The sequence below is a fragment of the Hylobates moloch genome, unplaced genomic scaffold (assembly GCF_009828535.3).
Source record: "Hylobates moloch isolate HMO894 unplaced genomic scaffold, HMol_V3 SCAFFOLD_4, whole genome shotgun sequence".
Lineage (NCBI taxonomy): Eukaryota > Metazoa > Chordata > Mammalia > Primates > Hylobatidae > Hylobates > Hylobates moloch.
Window position 1 is genome coordinate 155,114,244 of NW_026652279.1, and position 22,842 is coordinate 155,137,085.

Genomic DNA, 22,842 nt, shown 5'->3' on the forward strand with positions numbered 1-22,842 from the left:
GATCATGATGGTTTTTATACCCCTGTGCCTCTGCTTTCGATCAATTTTTCTCTTCTATCCCAGTAACATGGTTATCCAAGCCAGATAAAAGCAGAGAAAATGGCTCTGCTCTCTCATTTTTGCTAGCATGTCAAAATAATAAATAGGTTAATCATAGTAGTCATTTTGACTTAGGACATCTTAGGCACACACTGCCCTTTGGGAGTGCAGAAGCATTCCCAGGTTACTATTGAAGAGTTCCAGCTCTTAGCCAGAAAAGAAAATCTACTTTTCCCTTTTTCTTGTACTTGTGTGAAGTCAGTGTTCTAGGAAGTATTGAACCTGTCTGAGAAGAAACCCTGCAAGGCAGCTCTGAAATTTACAGCCTGGCAGCAAGCTTTTAAAAAATGCACCAGGCAATCTAGAGTAAGCTTTTATTGTAATAAAAGACGCAGGTGGAAGATGAATAGTCACCGCCATTGATTTTGACACCACTAGAGAACTGTGTCATGCGTGTAGAGTGTATGTGTCACTGTCATTTGAAATTGACTCTGTGGCTGCTGCCACTTTTGTCTCCCATGGCAACCTACCATCATCCTAGGACCTCCATCAACAGGCATTGAGGTCTGGTGGGCAGAAGACTGGGCAGAGACCTAGAGTTTAGTCATTGATCTCCCATATACCCTAGTTCCAACATCTGCAGTGAAGAGATATCATCAATTCCTCCCTCTCTACCCCCTTGTTGATGTGACAAAGGATCTAACATGTTAGGCAAAACCAAGGCTTCTATTGCATTCTATGTATGGCTAATTTATTTCTTAATGGGTTAAGAGTGAAATAATTAGAAGCAGTTAGATATTCATTTATTGAATCTCTTTGGTCTGCATGCAGCCTGTGCTAAGGAATAAATAAATAAAGATATGACAAGGTCAGAAGTTTGTTCCTTACATCTAATCAAGATCCTGGAGTTGGAAGCAGGTCGTTACCCTTCCTGTGAAACTTCCATCTATGCATTTGCTATGCACACAAGGATCTGAAGTCCTCTCATCCTTTCTTTCAGCATATATTTGTTGTTGAAAATATGTATTTGCTATGCATTAGATGTTGTTCTGGTTACTAGAATGGTAAAAGATAATTTTTAGTACCTAGCTTCAAAGAGCTCAATGCCACCATATATAAAAGGCAGGTATAGAGATAATCAAGTATTGTGGAAGCTGAGAGGAAGAAGCTCTTAGCAATTCTCCAAATCCATGGTAAAATTTAAAAAGAGGTATTTGAGATTAATCCATTACATGACAACTCATGTGTATTAGTTCATTTTCATGCTGCTGATACAGTCATACCCAAGATGGGGTAATTTATAAAGAAAAAGGGGTTTAATAGACCACATGACTGGAGAGACCTCACAATCATGGCAGAAGGTGAAAGGCACATCTAACATGGCAGTAGGCAAGAAAGAATGAGAACCTAGTGAAAAGGAAAATCCTGCATAAAGCCATCAGATCTCATGAGATTTATTCACTATCACAAGAACGGTATGGGGGAAACTGCCCCCATGATTCAGTTATCTCCCACTGGGTCCCACCCACAACACGTGGGAATTATGGGAGCTACAACTCAAGATGACATTTTGGAGGGGACACAGTCAGACCATATCACCTTATTACATTAGGAAGATCCTAATGTGACACATGAAAACAGGAGAATCGGTGGTTAGATAACTGGTGTGTAATATGAAAAGGGAGTGTATTAGGGTTCTCTAGAGGGAAAGAACTAATAGGATAGATGTATATATAAAGGGGAGTTTATTAAGTATTAAATTCACATGATCACAAGTTCCGACAATAAGCCATCTGCAAGCTGAGGAGCAAAGAAGCCAGTTTGAGTCCCAAAGCTGAAAAACTTGGAGTCTGATGTTTGAGGGCAGGAAGCATCCAGCATGGGAGAAAGATGTAGACTGGGAGGCTAAGCCAGTCTAGTCTTTTCACATTCTTCTGCCTGCTTTTATTCTGGCCACACTGGCAGCTGATTAGATTATGCCCACCCAGATTAAGGGTGGGTCGGCCTTTCCCAGTCCACTGACTCACATGTTAATCTCTTCTGGCAACACCCTCACAGACACACCCAGGATCAATACTTTGCATCCTTCAATCCAGTCAAGTTGACACTCAGTATTAACCATCACAGGGAGAAAGGTGAAAGCGAGAAGGGAGAGAAAGCAAGAAGTGTAAAGGGTAAGGTAAGTGGGTAAAACATGCAGAGAAGGAAAACTGAGGAGCAGGAAGTTATTGAACAAAATAGTATGGGGCCAAATTACAAGAAAAGAGCTGTCAGAACAAATCACAGGTTGCTTAATTTGTGCCACATATGATTTTGTAAATTAGATTTGTATAAGTATATGCCATCCACATACATGATTTATATCATCAATTTGTTTTGTTGGCATTATTCCCAAGAATGCTGAAGAACATATCAGCAGAATTGGAAAGAAAGTTTCTAGGCAATAGTCACTCCTTTTCATCATAAATCTGCACTAGAGCCCAACTGTCTTCTCTAAACCAGGACATGGATATTCAGCTGCTCACTGGATGGTTCCACTAGGTGTCTAACCTATTATTCTTTTCCCTTGGAACTTGACCTCTCATCACCTGCGGTTGTTATAGTTTTCCCTGTCTCCTTGTTTTTTCATTTTTCTTTTTTTTTTGTTTTTTGTTTGTTTGTTTGTTGAGACAGAGCCTTGCTCTGTCGCCCAGGCTGGAGTGCAGTGGCGCGATCTCGGCTCACTGAAAGCTCCGCCTCCTGGGTTCATGCCATTCTCCTGCCTCAGCCTCCCGAGTAGCTAGGACTACAGGGGCCCGCCACCACGTCTGGCTAATTTTTTGTATTTTTAGTAGAGACGAGGTTTCACCGTGTTAGCCAGGATGGTCTTGACCTCCTGACCTCGTGATCCGCCTGCCTCAGCCTCCCAAAGTGCTGGGATTACAGGCGTGAGCCACTGCGCCCGGCCGTCTCCCTGTTTTTTCTTACTGCTGTTCTCCTTGTCTAATATTCCAACTTACACTCTTCCCCACCCTCCCTCAGTCTTTCTTCTCTACTTAACTGACTTCTAGCACTTCTAGCAAACTTCAAAAACCCAGCCCCAGTTATCTCTGCTCCCCTTTCCCTGCCCGGACTGACTTAAATGCTCTTCCTTCAAGATTTCATTGCGCTTGGTACATGTTTCCTATTTAGCCCTCATCACATTGAATGATACTTGCAAGTGTTGCTTGTCTGTCTTTCCTGAAGTCTGGTATCAAGTACAGAGTCCTATATCTCACAGGTACTCAGCATATGTTGGCTGATCAAATGAATGAGTACAGAAAATGATAATGCACTTTTAACTGTCAATAAAGTCAAGAGTTGAGAATATTTAGTTCTGCTGAGTCTTGCATTGATCTTCAACAGCTTAGTCATTCAAAAGTTATACTAACATGAAAGGTTAAGTGTCTGAACCATACTGAACCATACATTTTTAATCCCAAAGGTGCTCTTATGAGCATTGTATTTTTTGTAATGTTTTAAATCTTCTAAATTTTTTACACTATGATGATGTTATTAGTTAGCCTTTAAAAATAATGACTTTTAAAGCCCCCTTTTTCTCACCAACAACAAAAATGGAAGTCCAGATCCAGTCTTCTTGTGGTCTAGGTATATGGGCCAGGGGTGCAGCAGATGACTTAGGAGAAATGGGGAAGAGACTGGTTGTCCAGTCAATATAATTTTGTAATAAAGTTTAGAAAGCATTGGTTTCTGAGACACTGGGTTTGGTTTATTGATATGGAAATGGTAAACTATAAGGGTTAGCTTGGAAGTGTATGGAATAGTGTTAGTAAATACGTACAGTCTAATGCAAGTTTAGAAGAACAAATATATTTTTTCTGGGTCAAAATGTTTTAAATATTCTTAAGACTTATACATAACAAATATATGTGAAGGAAAAGAGATGGATGTATAATATGCAAGCAGTAGACACATCTTTCTGCCAAGAGTCAGAGTGGGTTTATTCAATAAAGAACCACTAGCCTTTCTCAGAATAGTCTAGTGTCAGTATAGTTGTTAGCCTTGGAGTTCTGACCCAATTCCAACTAAGTAATTTTATTCTGCCTGCTTAAATTTCCCCATCATTACCACTCAACACAGAATTCTTCTTCATTTCTTGCCCCATCTAAAGCGTGACTCCATCCTGAAAAACAGCTTCATGCACCACTCTAAAGGTGACTGCTTTGCTGTGATGAGTGAGGCAATTTTGTTATGTTAAATGCTTTGGGGAAAAAAGCACTTATAGTGCTCCCGTAGAAACGCAAGCTAATATTACTCAATGAGCCTTCCTTTCAGCTGTTGTGCAGTGTGGCATTTTCAAAATGAAGAGGCCTTCCCCCACTGCAGTTTATTTATGTGATATATTCAGAATGGACCTATTTCCTAAAGGCATCTGGGAATATGTGTAGAAGAAATATGAAAGAAACAAAAATTAAACACAGATGAAGTTAAACAGCAAACAGTAGAGAGGCTAGTGGGGTTGCTAAACTGCAACTTCAAACCTAGATCTGAAATTCTGAATGATTAAGAAGAATGGAAAATAATTACACAAGGTATCTTCCAGCACATCTGCCACCTTGCTAAGGTCTAAATTGCAAATGATGTTAGTAGTTCCAAGAGATGCTTAGGGTAGGCAAATGCGTCCATACTGACTACAGAATTCAGAGCTTCATAGACTTTAGAATAAAACAATTTTTGCAAATTTATTGAATATTTACATGCAGCATTTAAAAGACAGCCACATTTTTGAAAAGTGTAGCAGCCAACACTTTGAATATACATAGATATAATTCCTTTCTAGAACACATCAGCATGCTTTTTCTTTAAAACTAATCCCTTTCATTGTCTTTTAGTAGCCCCAAATTATCTATTCCCTTTCTTAGAATAATCTTTTAGCCTGTTTTTAAGGTACATGTTTACTTTGAAAAAGTGGTATTATTGATCTTTAAATACTCAAAGGTGTCTTAAGGTTAATTCAAGAGTATTAGCAAAAATAACCTTACCTAAGTCTCTTGAAACCAGGTGAGGACACAGATAGGAAAGCACTGTAAATCAATTTTTGGAGTGTTGACTCTATCATCAAACAGTAGATATTCTGATTTTTTTTCTATTTCATTCCTAAGTGAGGAGACATTTTCTCCATCCTTTCGTCTGAAAATCTTGCATAGGTACATAAAGAAAATAAGAGGAAATCTTTCAGAAGAACATCAAGGCCTGTGACATGGGATGCCTTATTTGACAAAGACAACAAAGATTTCCCTCACTGAAGAACATCTCTCATATTTCATGACTCTTATTATAATGTTGTGACAAATTCTGGAAGCATTTCCGGGCCTTTCACATTACCTTTTGAGTATGGACATTTTAACATACTTATTAGTGTTTAGAAGCAGAGATGTTAATGGTTGAAAGCTCGGATGCCAGGGGCTCATGGGCTGGGAGGGCATCCAATTCTGTTCTCAGTACAGAACCTCTCACTCCATTAAGCTTGTTTTATTTTTATTTTTTTCAAAATGAGGCTAAGGATAACATCTACCTCTTAGAATCAAGAAGATTAAATGAGGTACTGCATGTACCACTTCCTGCAGGTACATAGGAAGTGGATGTTAACAGGTGGCCCCTCAACAACTGAGCCACACATTCGCTTTTGAATCTGGATAATGACTATGTGATGAGCCTATGTATATCTATACCTTCATCTTTTATTATTGTCTTCTCAAAATGTCTGTAATCCTTAACGCAATGCCATGCACAGCTAGATAATGCTGTGCCCATGGTTAAAGTCCTGCATCACTGGCATTGTGGTTTCAGGATGGATTCATGGGCCTCTGACCCACTTTCCTGTGATATTGATGTCTTCCTATTCGTTCTTGAAAGCCTACCTTTTACACCAATTTTTCTTTGCTTTAACATTATTTTGAGAGGAAACGGTCTTAAGAATGAAGCTAAAAGTAAAGGTCAAGTATTTTTGTGGCAGGGCACAAATCTCTGCAGTCCTTCTGTCTTTTTAACCAGCTACCCCGGTGCACATCCTCCCAACCCACACAGCTTGTGTTTGCTTCCATGGGCTGCATCCCTATAGCTTTTCTTTGTCTCGACCACCCACGTCTTTCACTCTAACACTGAACACCTGTGTCCACTTTTGTCCCCAACCTGAGCCTGAGTCTGGGATCAGTTTGCCTCTGCCCACTTTCTCTTTGGTCTATCTGGACACCTGCCCAATATTCCTGACCTGATTGACCCCAGGTGCTTTACTGCGCTCCCTCCTAGTTGACCAAATTAGTCATAGATTCATGTGATTTAGGAACTAGAAAGTCTATCAGATATCTACAAATTTAAGCATTTAATTTTACAGATGAGAATTCGTGAGCTCAATGTTAGATGTTGATGTTGTGGTGCAGGCAGGACTAGAGCCTGTGTCTCCTTCTTATGTAATTAAACCCCTTTATGATTGCATGGGGGGAACAAATGATCTGTTTTAAAACCTAAAAGTTTAAATCTACAAATAGAATGTCTGCTTGAATGTCTGTTTTTCAAGTGTAGGAAATATATTACATTGTGGAATCAGAGCTGTATTTTTGGCCTTCATTTATCTCTCTATAAGCATTCTATACTAAAGTGTATGTTTCAATTTTTATGTTTATTAATAAAAGGTGTTTACTATACTTTGTTCTTAAATGAATAAATAGCTGTCAATTTAAAGAAATCTATCTTAAGTAGATAATCAGAAACAGGGACAAATCTGAGATAAGGAGTATATTTTATAATAGTACAAAATCAGGTAAGAATCTAAAGGGCCAACAATAAGACAATTGTTACAGAGGTCATAGTGCATTGCTGACAGGGAATGTCATGCAGCCAGTAAAAAAGATGCTTTCATAGAATAACGAGGGGAATATCTAACTATATGCTATTGAATTGAAAACAAAGAGTAAACATTGCATACATAGCCTGATCCTAATATTGTGCCTATTAGAGTTAACATCTGAAAGGAAGTATCACAAAATATTCTAATCATCTCTGTCTTGGTTAGTTACAGATTATTTTTATTCTCCTCCTTGTCTTCTTTTTCCAAATTGTGTGTAACAAACACATACAAAGAAAACATTTGAAGTTTTAAAAATCTGATAAAAATGTAGTTATGTCTTTCTGAAAAACAAATAAAGTTACTTTTCACTTTTTCGCTAGGGGGAAATGTTCTTTCTCCAATCACATGCATCTTCTAAGACCAGGATATACCACTGCATTCTCAAAATCAACAAGGCTACTTTTCCATGGGAAGTTCTGAAAGAGTCCGAACACTAAGAGAAGTGTCAGAAAGAGAAAGTATGGGCCCACAGCTTTCAAGATGAGGGCTGCTGGCTGCAGTTCCCAGGGACACTTGTTTGTTTAATGCGGCCTTATAAAGGACCAGAGACAGAGAAGTATGATTTTTTTTTTTTTTTTTGAGATGGAGTCTCGCTCTGTCACCCAGGCTGGAGTGCAGTGGCGCAATCTCAGCTCACTGCAAGCTCCAGCCTCCCAGATTCATGCCATTCTCCTGCCTCAGCCTCCTGAGTAGCTGGGACTACAGGCACCCGCCACCCTGCCCGCCTAATTTTTGTATTTTTTAGTAGAGACGGGGTTTCACAGTGTTAGCCAGGATGGTCTTGATCTCCTGACCTCGTGATCTGCCTGTCTCGGCCTCTCAAAATGCTGAGATTACAGGCATGAGCCACCGCGCCTGGCTGCAGAGAAGTATTATTTTAATTCCCTGGAGCAGACGGTGATTCCCTTGACTCACTCTTGTTAAATACACACACACACACACACACACACACACACACACACACACACACTCCATCATGCCCACTTCTCTGAGACTTCTGCAGGTCTCCTTGGCTAGAATGACAAGTCCAGGCAAATTCACTAATGTTATTTTTCACCTGTCCTGAATAGGACCTTCCCTAGCCCTTTACAACCTTGAGCCTTGGGCAAGTTATTTCCCTTCTAGGGTCTTAGTTTCCCCAACCATTAAAGAGGATAATAGTAGTTCCTACTTCATTGTAGTGTTGGGAAGATAAAACTAATCTCAATGCCCTAAAGTGATTAGAACAGTACCAAGCCCATTGAAAATACTACATGACAAAAGATGTGTCTCTCTCATCTTCTGCTTCTCTCTCCATCCCCCTCACTTTCTCTCTTTCTCTGTCTCCCTCTCCCTTTTTCTCTCCCTCCTTCCTCATCTGGAAAGTGATCTTTATCTTCATCCTGCTGCATTTTGAAGATAGCTTTAAACAAGATGCAAAGGCAAAAGAAATAAAAGTCATCTTGCCATTTCGTGGGGTAAATCAGAGATGAAATGAAGTCATTCACTTCCTAAAATGAGTTTTTTCGTTTTTTAAAAGAATCCACCTTTTTCTTTGGGTCTGCTGACCCATGATTACAGGACATATTGTGTTTTTTGTTTTTGTTTTTGTTTGTTTGTTTTGTTTTTCATTTTGGTTTACCTGGCACTGAGCAATAAAATAAAAAATATATATCTTTTTAATAATACCAGTATGCACAGAAGTAGGAAAAAAGGGCTCCCATTGCTTACTGAATTGCTCACTAATCACACTGTTTCAATTCAATAGGGAATTCCACAACACACCTGACTTCATTTATTTATTTTTTATTGGTTCAGGGAGAGGTTTGTGATTCATTCCATGTAGGTTGCAAGCCCTTGTACTACAGGAACAAATGGTCTCTGGGGCGATTTGGTTTATTAACTTTTAGGGCAAAGGAGGAGAAATAGAAGAATTGCTTAACTGCAATATGCTGGTGAAAAGTTTAGACTTTTGTAGTTCAATGACACTTTGAGATATTTTAACTGGTCCTGTTTCTTTTTCTTTCTTTTTTTTTTCTTTTTTTTCTTGAGACAGAGTCTCACTCTGTTGCCCAGGCTGGAGTGCAGTGGTGCCATCTCGGCTCACTGCAAGCTCTCCACCTCCCGGGTTCACGCCATTCTCCTGCCTCAGCCTCCTGAGTAGCTGGGACCACAGGCGCCCGCCACCACGCCCGGATAATTTTTTGTATTTTTAGTAGAGACAGGGTTTCACCGCGTTAGCCAGGATGGTCTCGAGTTCCTGACCTCGTGATCCGCCCACCTTGGTCTCCCAAAGTGCTGGGATTACAGGCATGAGACACCACGCCCGGCCCTGCTCCTGTTTCTTGATGATAGATGGACAGATTGTAGAGAAGGAGGCAGCATGATGGAGTAGAAAGATACCTGGCCGAAAGAAAGAGACTTGGGCCATAGTCACAGCTCTCCCACACATGCCCAGCCACATCACCAGGCTCCTCGTGTCCCTAGGACTCAGTGTCCTTCTTCACACATGAAGAAGGTGAACTGGACACAGCCCCCTCTCAGTAAGGTTTTGTCATTTCAGGGATGATGATAAGTCATATCTTCCATATAAACTTTGTGAGGAAGTAAAAGAAACTCTCCCATCCATAAAGAAATAACAATCTTAATACAATAATAAGCATTTATTGTGCTGCCAGCCTGGTGTTGCATTTAACCCCCACAGTGAAGTAGGAACAGACTCCCTGATAGCAGAGATGAACCCCAGAACTAACAAAGGTTAAGTAAGTTGCCCTAGGCCACAGAGCCTGTGGCTGGTGGCACCAAGCCTCAAGGCCTGACGCACATCTTATGATCATGCCTCTCTCCATGCTGTCTCTCTGAGAGAGCAGAAAGACCATCTAAGCTGTTAAGGATTCAAAGTAACTCCAGTGAAATGTGCAAGTTAATTAAGAGGACGGAGCAATGTGAATGCTTTTATAGCTTTGTGAAGGATCACAGTGCCCATGCGGTAAGAACAGAGTTACTACGACTGACTTAAAGAGAAGCTTAATTGGAACAAACAAACAAAGAAAAAACTCTGAGATAGGACAAAAAATGCTTTGTCTCTATCATCTATGCTTTCTCCTTCAATATTCTCTTGTAAAATGGTGAAGCACTTGGAATTTAGTAAGTAAATAAGATACTGGGTAAGCATGTTGATGCTATTTGTGCAATTTAGGCACTTGGTATACCAGATGGAGTGAGAGCAGATACTAGGGCTACTGCTCCAGGAGCTGGTGTTTACATTTAATGAGTTGCTTTGGGTTGGTCCAAATTAATCCACTAGCTACAAAAACACCGTAGGAGGCACTGGAAACATACACAGAGTTCTTCTCTCAGAAAGATCTTTAAGAATTCTTTACCCCTTAAATTCTGTGACTCGTCTTTAAGGCAAGGAATGATAGGTTGATGTGAATTATTTGAACATTCCAAGCTACAAATGACATAAAAACTTATTCCTATGAAGAATCAGCAATAAAAATTTAAATAAAGAGTTATGGTTGGTAGTAAATACTTTGATGTCCATCAAATTCATGATTTACAAGGCCTACTCTTCCTGGCTTATGATGTAACTAAGCATCTCAAAGATATAATATAGCAATGAGTTGATGCTTACATGAATATATTATGCTTTTATGAAATACAATGCATCATTCTCCTAAAAAGAAGCCAATGTCAGAAAATGAATCCTGTAGATTCTAATTTCTGCACTGTGTGAGGACTACTGGTGAATTATTTTCTGCCACAATTTGCATTTTCTTCTGCAGTGTTATAGCAAAATAAGCCTCTTTGTTTGCACTGGTTTCAGAATTAATTTAGTTTGTATATTTGTTCTCTCCCCCTCTTCCTGGATTTGGTTTCAAAGTAAACAGTTGTTTTCATTAAATTCTCTTATTTGGCCTTAGTTCTTTGGTTACTGTCATTATTCTGGATGGCTGTCCCTGTTTTATTTTTGAATCTGATATCTGTACACTGTTTTAAATTGCATTTAATTGGTTCACTTCCATTTTCTATTGTTTACCTGACTCTGGGTACTATGATTTCTGTAGCTACATCTGATTCCTGTCATGGTGTGATCTTTTTGTATGAACCTAAACACCATACAGGTTGGCAGAATGAGAAAAAGAAAATCAACAATTTGATGTTTACTGAATGTGGACAAATTACAAGGAAGAAACAAAAATGACATTCATCACAGAGATTGTCTTGAAAGTTAATGACAAACTTAGAGTCTTGAAAAGCAGCAGGAAGTACCTTGTTTGGTAAAGCCAAAAATATCAACATCTTTTTTTTTTTTTTTTAGCTTAACCTAGAAATAACCTCTGACAGAAGCAAAAGCAGCCACACTTTTCAATTTCAAGCTAAAAGAACTAAAAAGTTATTTCTACCTAATAAAAAAGTACAATAAGATTCTGAATTCCCACAGAAACTCTTCATCTACGTTATAACACATCAAAAGCCACCAAAGGGCCATTTATCCTGTAGACCAGTGCTAATAAAGTTTTGTGGGCATTTGTGATGGTGTTCATGGCAGCAGAGGAGGGAGAGGGAGTTTTAGCGCAGAGGAGAAGGTAGCAAGTTACTTTTTATAAACTTTCTGGAAGAAAATACAGAAAGATTTTTTAAAATTATTCCAATGATTCTTTTAACAAATGTTTAATAACACCTCTTAGGATCCAAGTATTGTTCTGGAGTTTGGAACTACAGCAATAACCAAAACAAACAAAATCCTTGCCTTTTTGAAAATTCCATGATATTTGGAAAAGAGGAACAATAACAAATATACATATAATAAGTCAGCAGATGATCATTGCTATGAAGAATCAAGCAATGGGAAGAGTGACTAGGAGTTGTAGGGTTGTTAGAGAAAGCTTTTCTGAGACAGGGCATTTGGGTAGTCACCTGAAGAAAATAAAAGAATGAGTTATGTCTACATCTAGAGGGAGAATATTCCAGGAAGAAGGCCCTGGGACAGTAGAGTGTCTGGACTATATTTAATGAGGCCAGTGAGTGAAAATATAGATGGTAATATATTAGGTCATGGAGGTGAACTTAGAAAGGAGAAGACCTGTGTAAGTATGCACAAGACTGAGGGAATGTAAACAAGTGATTGGTAAATTTAACTGTAAAAATTCAAAACTTTCTGCATAGCAAAATCCACCATGAATGAAGAGAAAAGATAAACAATAACTAAGGGAAAATACTGGTAATTCATGAAACAAAAGGGCTGGTTTTCTTGATTTTTTTTAAAAAGAAACTTTTTTATATCAAAATGGAAAAAAAATCCAACAGTAAAATAAATAGACAAAGAAGAGGAAGAGACAAAGCACTGGAAACAAATAGCTTTTAAACATATTAAAAGATGTCCAACCTTCCCTATAATGAGGGAAATTCAGGGTAGAACCACACTGAGATGCCAATTTCTTACTCTATCAGATGGACAAAGATCCAAACGTTTGATCTTAACATATCAACGTTTGAGACAAAGAATAAGATATTGTCATGTATTGCTGGTGAGAATATAAACAAGTACAGCCTTTATGAAGAGAATTTCTGCAAACCTATCAAAATTTTATAAGCCCATATCTTTGACCCAGCAGTTTCACTTCTAAGACTTTATCCAACAGATTTATTTGTACATGGGTTGAATTATATACCAGGGTATTCACTGCAGCATTATTTGTAATAGCAGAAAACCCTAGGATGTGTTGAGTAGTGAGAAATGAATGAGAAGCCAAGAGTGGAGTCTGATTATCAATCTCTTTGTAAAGTTGAATCCTTAGAAGTTCTTGATCAGGTAGAATGATAATAAGGCTATGTTTAGAAAAATGTGTCTGACATTGGTTTCAGGATGGATTGTGTGTTGGGGAGAGCTCCAAGTTCAATGTTGTTTAAAGAGTTCTGTTTGAGCTGAAAGGGGAGAATCCTTGTTTAGGGGGCAGAGGTGCCAGGGGTGATATTAAGCAAGGCTGGTGAGGTAGGTAGGGACCAGCATTTGAAGGGCCTTTCTCATTTTTATTTTTATTTTATTTTACTTTAAGTTTTGGGATACATGTACAGAACGTGCAGGTGTGTTACATAGGTATACGTATGCCATAGTGGTTTGCTGCACCTATTGACCCATCCTCTAAGTTCCCACTCCTTGCCCCCCTTAACAGGCCCTGGTGTTTGTTGTTCCCCTTCCTGTGTCCATATATTCTCATTGTTCAACTCCCACCTATGAGTGAAAACATGTGGAGTTTGGTTTTCTGCTCCTGTGTTAGTTTGCTGAGGATGATGGCTTCTAGTTTTATCCATGTCCCTGCAAAGGACATGATCTCATTCCTTTTTATGACTGCATAGTATTCCATGGTGTAGATGTACCACATTTTCTTTATCCAGTCTATCACTGATGGGCATTTGGGTTGGTTCCATGTCCTTGCTATTGTAAATAGTGCTGCAATAAATGTGCATGTGCATGTGCATGTGTCTTTACAGTAGAATGACATATTCCTTTGGGTATATACCCAGTAATTGCATTTCTAAGTAAATTGGTATTTCTGGTTCTAGATCCTTGAGGAATTGCCATACTGTCTTCCAAAATGGTTGAACTAATTTACATTCCCACCAACAGTGTAAAAGCCTTCTATTTCCCACAGCCTCGCCAGCATCTGTTGTTTCTTGACTTTTTAATAATTGTCATTCTGACTGGCGTGAGATGATATCTCATTGTGGTTTTGATTTGCATTTCTGTAATGATCAGTGATATTAAGCTTTTTTTCATATGTTTGTTGGCCGCATAAATGTCTTTTGAAAAGTGTCTGTTCATATCCTTTGCCGACTTTTTGATGGGTTGTTTTTTCTTGTACATTTTTTTAAGTTCCTTGTAGATTTTGGATATTAGACCTTTGTCAGATGAGTAGATTGCAAAAATTTTTTCCCATTCTGTGGTTTGCTTGTTTGCTGTGATGATAGTTTCTTTTGCTGTGCAGAAGCTCTTTAGTTTAATTAGATCTCATTTGTAAATTTTGGCTTTTGTTGCAATTGCTTTTGGCATTTTCATCATGAAGTCTTTGCCCATCCCTATGTCCTGAATGGTATTGCCTATATTTTCTTTGGGGGTTTTTATAGTTTTGAGTCTTACATTTAAGTCTTTAATCCATCTTGAGTTAATTTTTGTATAAGGTGTAAGGAAGGGGTCCAATTTCAGTTTTCTGCATGTGGCTAGCCAGTTTTTCCAGCACTGTTTATTAAATAAGAAATCCTTTCCCTGTCACTTGTTTTTGTCAGATTTGTCAAAGATCAGATGGTTGTAGATGTGTGGTGTTATTTCTGAGGTCTCTGTTCTGTTCCATTGGTCTATATGTCTGTTTAGGTACCAGTACCATGCTGTTTTCATTACTGTCACCTTGTAGTATAGTTGAACCCAGGTAGCATGATGCCTCCAGCTTTGTTCTTTGTCTTGGCTGTTCTTGTTCTTTGTCTTTGTTCTTTGTCTTGGATGGGTCTTCTTTGATTCCATATGTAATTTAAAGTAGTTTTTCCTAATTCTGTGAAAAATGTCAATGGCAGTTTGATGGGAATAGCAGTGAATCTATAAATTACTGTGGGCAGTATGGCCATTTTCATGATACGGATTCTTCCTATCCATGAGGATGGAATGTTTTTCCATTTGTTTGTGTCCTCTCTTATGTCCTCTCTTATGTTCAGTGGTTTGTAGTTCTCCTTGACGAGGTCCTTCACATCCCTTGTTAGTTGTATTCCTAAGTATTTTACTCTCTTTGTAGCAATTATCAATAGGAGTTCATTTATCATTTGGCTCTCTGCTTGTTTATTGTTGGTATAAAGGAATGTTTGTGATTTTTTCACATTGATTTTGTATCCTGAGACTTTGCTGAAGTTGCTTATCAGCTTAAGGAGTTTTTGGGCTGAGATGATGGGCTTCTCTAAATATAGAATCATGTCCTCTGCAAACAGAGACAATTTGACTTCCTCTCTTTCTGTCTGAGTACGCTTTATTTCTTTCTCTTGGCTAATTGCCCTGACCAGAACTTCCAATACTATGTCGAATATGAGTGATGAGAGAGGGTATCCTTGTCTTATACCAGTTTTCAAAGGGAATGCTTCCAGCTTTTGCCCATTCAATATGATATTGACTGTGGGTTTGTCATAAATATCTCTTGTTATTTTGAGATATGTTCCGTCAATACCTAGCTTATTGAGAGTTTTTAACATGAAGGGATGTTGAATTTTATCAAAGGCTTTTTCTATATTTATTGAGATAGTCATGTGGTTTTTGCCTTTGGTTCTATTTATGTGATGGATTACATATATTGATTTGTATATGTTGAACCAGCCTTGCATCCCAGGGATGAAGCTGACTTGATTGTGGTGGATAAGTTTTTTGATGTGCTACTGAATTCAGTTTGCCAGTATTTTATTGAGGATTTTCACATCGATGTTCCTCAGGGATATTGGCCTGAAGTTTTCTTTTTTTGTTGTGTTTCTGCCAGATTTTGGTATCAGTATGATGCTGGCTTCATAAAATGAGTTAGGGAGGAGTCCATCCTTTTCAATTGTTTGTAGCAGTTTCAGAAAGAATGGTACCAGATCCTCTTTGTACCTCTGGTAGAATTCAGCTGTGAATCTGTCTGGTCCTGGGCTTTTTTTGGTTGGTAAGCTATTAATTACTGCCTCAATTTCAGACCTTGTTATTCATTTATTCAGGGATGCAACTTCTTCCTGGTTTAGTCTTGGGAGGGTGTATGTGTCCAGGAAGTTATCCATTTCTTATATATTTTCTGATTTATTTGCATAGAGGTGTTTATATTATTCTCTGATGGTAGTTTGTATTTCTGTGGGGTCAGTGGTGATATCCCCTTTATCATTTTTTATTGCGTCTATTTTATTCTTCTCTTTCTTTTCTTATTAGCCTAGCTAGCAGTCTATCTATTTGGTTGATCTTTTTCAAAAAAAAAAACAAAAAACAAACAAAAAAAAACAAACAAAAAAAACAGCTCCTGTATTCGTTGATTTGTTGGAAGGTTTTTTGTGTCTTTATCTCCTTCAATTCTGCCCTGATCTTAGTTATTTCTTGTCTTGTGCTAGCTTTTGGATTAGTTTGCTCTTGCTTCTCTAGTTCTTTTAATTGTGATGTCAGGGTATTGATTTGAGATCTTTCTAGCTTTCTGATGTGGGCATTTAGTGCTATAAACTTCCCTCTTAACACTGCTTTAGCTGTGTCCCAGAGATTCTCACATGCTGTCTCTTTATTCTCATTGGTTTCAAAGAACTTCTTGATTTCTGCCTTAATTTCATTATTTACCCAGAAGTCATTCAGGAGCAGGTTGTTACATTTCCATGTAATTGTGTGGTTTTGAGTGAGTTAGTTAATCCTGAGTTCTAATTTGATTGCACTGTGGTCTGAGAGACTGTTTGTTAATGATTTCAGTTCGTTTGCATTTGCTGAGTGTTTTACTTCCAATTATGTGATCAATTTTAGAGTAAGTGTCATGTGGCACTGAGAAGAATGTATACTCTGTTGATTTGGGGTGAAGAGTTCTGTAGATGTCTATTAGGTCCACTTGATCCAGAGCTGGGTTCAAGTCCTGAATATCCTTGTTAATTTTCTATCTCATTGATCTGTCTAATATTGACAGTGGGGTGTTAAAGTCTCCCACTATTATTGTGTGGGAGTCTAAGTCTCTTTGTAGGTCTCTAAGAACTTGTTTTATAAATCAGGTGCTCCTTTATTAGGTGCATTTATGTTTAGGATAGATAGCTCTTCTTGTTGAATTGATCCCTTTACCATTATGTAATGCCCTTCTTTGCCTTTTTTGATCTTTGTTGGTTTAAAGCCTGTTTTGTCAGAGACTGGGATTACAACCCCTGCTTTTTTTTTTTTTCTTTCCATTTGCTTGGTAAATTTTACTCAATCCTTTTCTTTTGAACCTATGTGTGTCTTTGCACGTGAGATGGGTCTCCTGAATACAGCACACTGATGGGTCTTGACTCTTTATCCAATTTGGTGAAGGGCCTTTCTTATACCAGACTAAGAGGGTCACACTTTATGCCTTTAGAGCAGAGCAGTGGCCAAATCAAATTCACATTTTTAAAAGACAGCTCTGCTGGCAATGTCAGAGAAGAGATTAGAAAGCCACAAAGCCAGAGATAATTTTTAAAATCAGAAACAAAAATGTTTTAATACTCCAAAAAGGGCTGGGACTTTCTGCCTGGGTAATTTCTAGTCCTAAGTTGGCCCTCTTTCTGGGTCATTTAGATCCTGGCTTATGTACTCCTCAGTCCCCTCTAGCTGTGCTCTCTTTCCAGCCTCTCCTGAAACACATTCCAGCCCAAGATCTCACAAGCGTTTTAATTCATTGATTTGGGTGAAAGCAAAGGACATGTGTATTCAGCGTGCCTGTCTCCAACACTCCACAGGAGACAGCAGTGCCCCTAATTACATTCATGCCATGGGCATTAATCAGCCTATATATAAACACTGCAGCCATGTTTTTCTTTTTCTTTTTCTTTTAATGAATAACTGGGTGCCAATAAGTGCATTTACCAGAGTGCTTTTAAAATTGCTTGATTTTTAAAATTCTTTTGCATCCTTCTCAGTGGGGAAAATATCTTGGTTAAGCTAAAACACACATGCAGCAGATCGGTAAGAGTAGGTGAGCATTGCTTCTAAAGAAAAGAGCAAAATTGGGTGCCATGGATTTCTGATACAACAATAAGGTAGATTGTGCTTACAGATTTCATTTTTCAAAGAGTTGATCATTAAGGACAAATTTAGATGACTTAATGAGAACACTGAAATGACACATTATCATCTTAATTCAAATTTCCCCCAAAAGGAGGAAAGTTGTTTTTTATTTTTTTAATTTTAATATGCTTCATTGATGTCACTTCAAAAAGATTCTAAACTCCATGAAGGCAGCACCATGGACAGCTTCTATGCCCCTACCAATTTATAGTGACCCTCTTTGGCACATAACAAATAGTTATTAGATTAAGTTGAGCTTATTTGAATTGAGTTTTCAAAGTTTTTTTCTACCTAGGAGAATCTTAAAAAACATATCTTTTTTGTAAATTTTTTAAATTTTACTTTAAGTTCCAAGATACATGTGCAGAATGTGCAGGTTTGTTATGTAGGTATACATGTGCCATGGTGGTTTGCTGCACCTATCAACCTGTCATCTAGGTTTTAAGCTCCACATGCATTAGGTATTTGTCCTAATGCTCTCCCTCCCCTTCCCTCTCACCCCCCGACAGGCTCCGGTGTGTGTTGTTCTCCTCCCTGTGTCCATGTGTTCTCACTGAATATCATATCATTTTTTAAAAATGAGTTTCTCTTCTTGCTTTCTCTAAAACATTTTGAAAATCATTATCTTCTAGGTTAAAGTCAATGGCATTCAGCAAAGCCATTTCTGATTTTATGTCTCTTTTTCTCAAGAAGCAAATTGAAAGTGTATGTGTAATCATATTGAGTCATACTTAATATTTATATTCTAGGGGAAGGTAAACATTCAGGATTCTCCTTACCAAAAACAGCAGTAAGATAGTTTTTAATCCAATGCCATCCAGACATGGCAGATAATGGCTAGCTCCCTGTGTCAAGATACTTCACTCTTCATAAAGTCAATACTTAGACAAAAATCAGAATTGTTTCCTTCTTCCAAACCTACTCTGAATCTCTCTCACATCCCAAGAGAGACATGGTTCCTCACCTGAGGCTAGCTGGTGTGCCTTTGGTGTACCATAATGCCTTGTAGAAGTTAGAGCAAATTCTCTGTTCCCTTCTGGACAACACTTTATTTTTTCTTGACCATCCCAATGTTTGTAATCAGAGGGGACATCGTAAACACTAAATCTGTTAAATATTAATTGACTAGAATTCTGAACATTTAGATCCTGTCAAACAAAAAGAGGAAATTATCTGAGTAGTTCATAAATGTTGTCATTTGGCTGTTCCAGTTTGCTTTTACAACAAAATAAATTATCCTCAAATTTAGCAGGTTAAAATAATAATCCTACTATTATAAATCATGGTACTGTGTGTATTAGTCCATTCTCATGCTTCTACAAAGAACTGCTTGAGACTGGGTAATTTGTAAAGGAAAGAGATTTAATTGACTCACAGTTCTGCATGGCTGGGGAGGCCTCAGGAAATTTAACAATCATGGCAGAAGGGGAAGCAAACATGTCCTTCTTCACATGGCAACATAAGGAGAAGTATGAGCAAAGGGGAGGAAAAGCCCCTTATAAAACCATCAGATCTCATGAGAACTCACTCACTGTCATGAGAACAGCATGAGAACAGCATAACAACCCCCATGATTCAATTATCTCCCACTAGGTCTCTCCCACAACACACGGAGTTTATGGGAACTACAATTCAAGATGAGATTTGGGTAGGGACACAGCCAAACCATATCACTATGGACCAGAAATTCAGGCAAGGCTCAGCTAGTCGATTCTTCTGCTCTATGTGGTGGTGACTGGGTTCACCAAGTGGTAATCAGCTGGCAGATGGTCTGGTCTAGAAGATTCAAGATGGCTTTGCTCATATGTCTGGCACCTTTGCAAGGGCAGATGGATATCTAGGCTCATCTGGGACTGTCATCTGGAATCCCTACACATGCCCTCTCCAACACTGTGATCTCCAAGTAGATTCTTGTAAGAGACAGAAAGTGGTCTCTTAAATACTAGCTCTGGAAACTGGCAGAGTGTCACTTCAACCATATGCTGTTAGTCATAGGAGTCACTGAGCCAATCCAGATTCAGTGGACAGTATATAAACCCCACCTCTCCGTGAAAAGAGTGTCAAAGATATTGCAGTCATCTTTAATTGGCAAAGAAGCACATCATGAGAAAATAATGCAGCTTTGTATCTCTCACTAATGAACTCATCCATCAAAAGGCAGCTATTATCAAAAGATTAATTTAACATACAAAAGAGCATCAGCTATGCATCTTAAAGTCATCCGTGTGCCTTTTACTCCCTTATTCCTCATAGCAATTGCTGTCAATACTTCCACCAAAATATCTTACAAATTGGTCCTTTCCTTTCCCCTTACAGTGCCTGGAGATGGTGACTCATAAAAGCTAAGCTTTGTTATGAGCTAATTTTGTGCTAGACATTGTACTAAATAACTGTACAAGTACGATTTCATTTCATTGTGCCTACCACCACTATGAGGTATACACTGTCATAATCTCCATTGCACAGATTAGGAAAATAGGACTTTGGGCCAGGCGCGGTGGCTCACGCTTGTAATCCCAGCACTTTGGGAGGCCGAGGCGGGCGGATCACGAGGTCAGGAGATCGAGACCACAGTGAAACCCCGTCTCTACTAAAAATACAAAAAATTAGCTGGGCGTGGTGGCGGGCACCTGTAGTCCCAGCTACTTGGAGAGGCTGAGGCAGGAGAATGGCGTGAACCCGGGAGGCAGAGCTTGCAGTGAGCCGAGATTGCGCCACTGCGCTCCAGCCTGGGTGACAGAGTGAGACTCCATCTCAAAAAAAAAAAAAAAAAAAAAAAAGAAAATAGGACTTTGTGAACTACACGACTTATACATTAACTCCCAGCCATTTAGTGGGGGAGTTTAGATTGAAACCTAGGCACCTGACTCCACAGTCTTCATTCCTAACCAGAAACTCCATGCTTACACAAGTAGAGGGCCTTGGCCCAGAGGCACGGCTTTACCTGCATCCTAGCTCCTTGCCTTTGATTGAGCACCTCTGGTGGAGCAGCTACATGCCCCCCACCAACCCTATATTAACACAGAGTCAGTGTCTCTCTGTGTGCATCCACACCTCATGCGGAGATACCAGTTATTTCTAATATATCTAAATTTTATTCTCCAAACAAAAATTACATACTGCTTTAGGGAGGCAACAGTCTTCTTTAAGGAGAAACAAAACGGGCAACACAGATGTAAGCAGAAAGGATCCGCTGATCATTAGCTGACATACTGTAACTGTCCTGGTTTAATTGGCAAGAGAAAAAAGCTCCAAGAGCAGAGTTAAAAATAATGTTCCTAATATTTCAAAATATAAGTGGAACAGAGATAATTAAGACAGCCCAGGATGGCAGCCTCTGGAGTAAGTTATGCTATGTTGTGACTTAACTGGTTTCGGAGAAACTTACCAACTACTGCCTTGATGTCGCAAAGTTATTTTGTGTTTTCTTCACTTTGAGCTGAGAGAGACGCTGAGGTGTCATGTCCTAAGGCATGGCTTTCCTCAGCCCCAAGGTGGGAGGGAGGTTCTCCGAAAACCCAGGGAGCTTGACTGATGACAGGCTTGCCCGGCAGGTGGGAAGCAAACCAGTCAATCATAGATGCACGTGGCTGCTCAGTGGGCCATGCAGACCCTCTCTCCGCCTGGGGCCTGGGGTCAAAGAAGAGCCACCATTCACTTTGAGGCCTTTTCCAAGTCCCAGGGCCGACAGTTCTGACCTTCCACTGCTTTGTCACCTCATCATGTGTTTGAACGTGGCCTCTACAGGCAGTAGTTATGAACCTGACCTTTTACAGTGGCCTCAAAAAATATTGGAGGAGTTTTCTGAAATCTGCTTTTCCTTTCATGTCATGAATATTTAGAACAAAATGGGGAACTGGGGATGGGGGTTATTATATCATATGAATACATGTATTTTTTTTTTAAATTTTTTTCTACTTTTAGACATCATGTTATTTGTGTAGATTTCTCTGGCCTTCTATCAGGTAGCTTTTTTTCACAAACAACTTTGTCATCAGAAAAATATAAGCCCATAAACACTATTTATGTCCTTTGTCAGTCTTCTTCCTATTCTTCACAAAAACCTAGGTATCGTTATAATCAGTGCATCCATGTTATTTTATCTAGATGTTTCACACACAATTTTATCTGAGCTTTTCTAAGAATTTGAATAATTTGTGTGTTTTTTAGTAAAAGGAATACAGTGTTTCAATATATTTGCATACATTCACACTATTTAATGATTTATCAACAGGTATTTTGATTAATAAGAACTACTGAAATGAATCGGTATAATAGTCATTAGTGTTCTTATTGTGGATAATAAAAAAAACACATAACATGAAATCTACCCTTAGCAAATTTTTAAGTTTGCAAAAGATCTCACTAAGGATGATCCTGAAGTTTTGAGCCAGTGTATACTGGCTTTCGAGTCCTCAAAGAAGAATCTAATTTTATTTCATATTTTTATTTATATTGTGTTTTTAAAAAATTAGTAATGGCATAAACCAGATAAGAAACAACATAAAGCAGCATATTCTGACTGGTGATCTACATTAAAAGAAAAATAAATAGGTGCCTACTTACATCAAAAATGTTTTATCTTGGTTTATATAACAAGGCAAATGAATTGAGATAACGAATAGAAATACAAGAACTGGTAGTTTGGGCAAATGGGGCCATTTAGTTTTATGTTTAATAGTGCTGGGTCATCAATAGGATTGCCTTTTCCCAAGGCCAAGAAGGCACCTGCTTAGGAGAGGGTTAACTTGAGCATTTTTATTGTGGTTGGGGGAGATGAGTTTGCAGGCTTCAGAACCTACAAGCCTAGTACCATGGTCAGAGTTCAACGTGGAACAGAAACATTGAAATCACCAAAGGGAAACTTCCTCACTTTATGGTACAAATCAAACAGCTTCTCACCTTACCTATAGAAGATAAGTTCTACTAGAGGAGAGAGTGTTTTAATTTCAACAAGAAGAGAACCTGCTAAGAGATGATTTCAACCCCATAACTTTAAACTGTGACTCTGTGTTAAGTCCTTATGATCCAACCCTAAAACGTGTCCTTCTTCCCCCAGGCCACAGTAGCTTTCAAACTTTGAGTATAGCTGATGTCTTCAACAGAAAACTAAATCTTTCCAAGCAATACTGAGTTCATTTCAGTTCAGTGTAATTGCGTCAACTTTTTT

At 38.7% G+C, this 22,842-nt stretch overlaps 1 protein-coding gene across 1 annotated transcript in view; it reads left to right on the forward strand.

Annotated features, from left to right (window-relative positions):
• The window catches only part of GPC6 (glypican 6), a 1,190,656-nt gene that overhangs the window by 1,044,590 nt on the left and 123,224 nt on the right, over positions 1–22,842 (forward strand). The window lies entirely within an intron of this gene.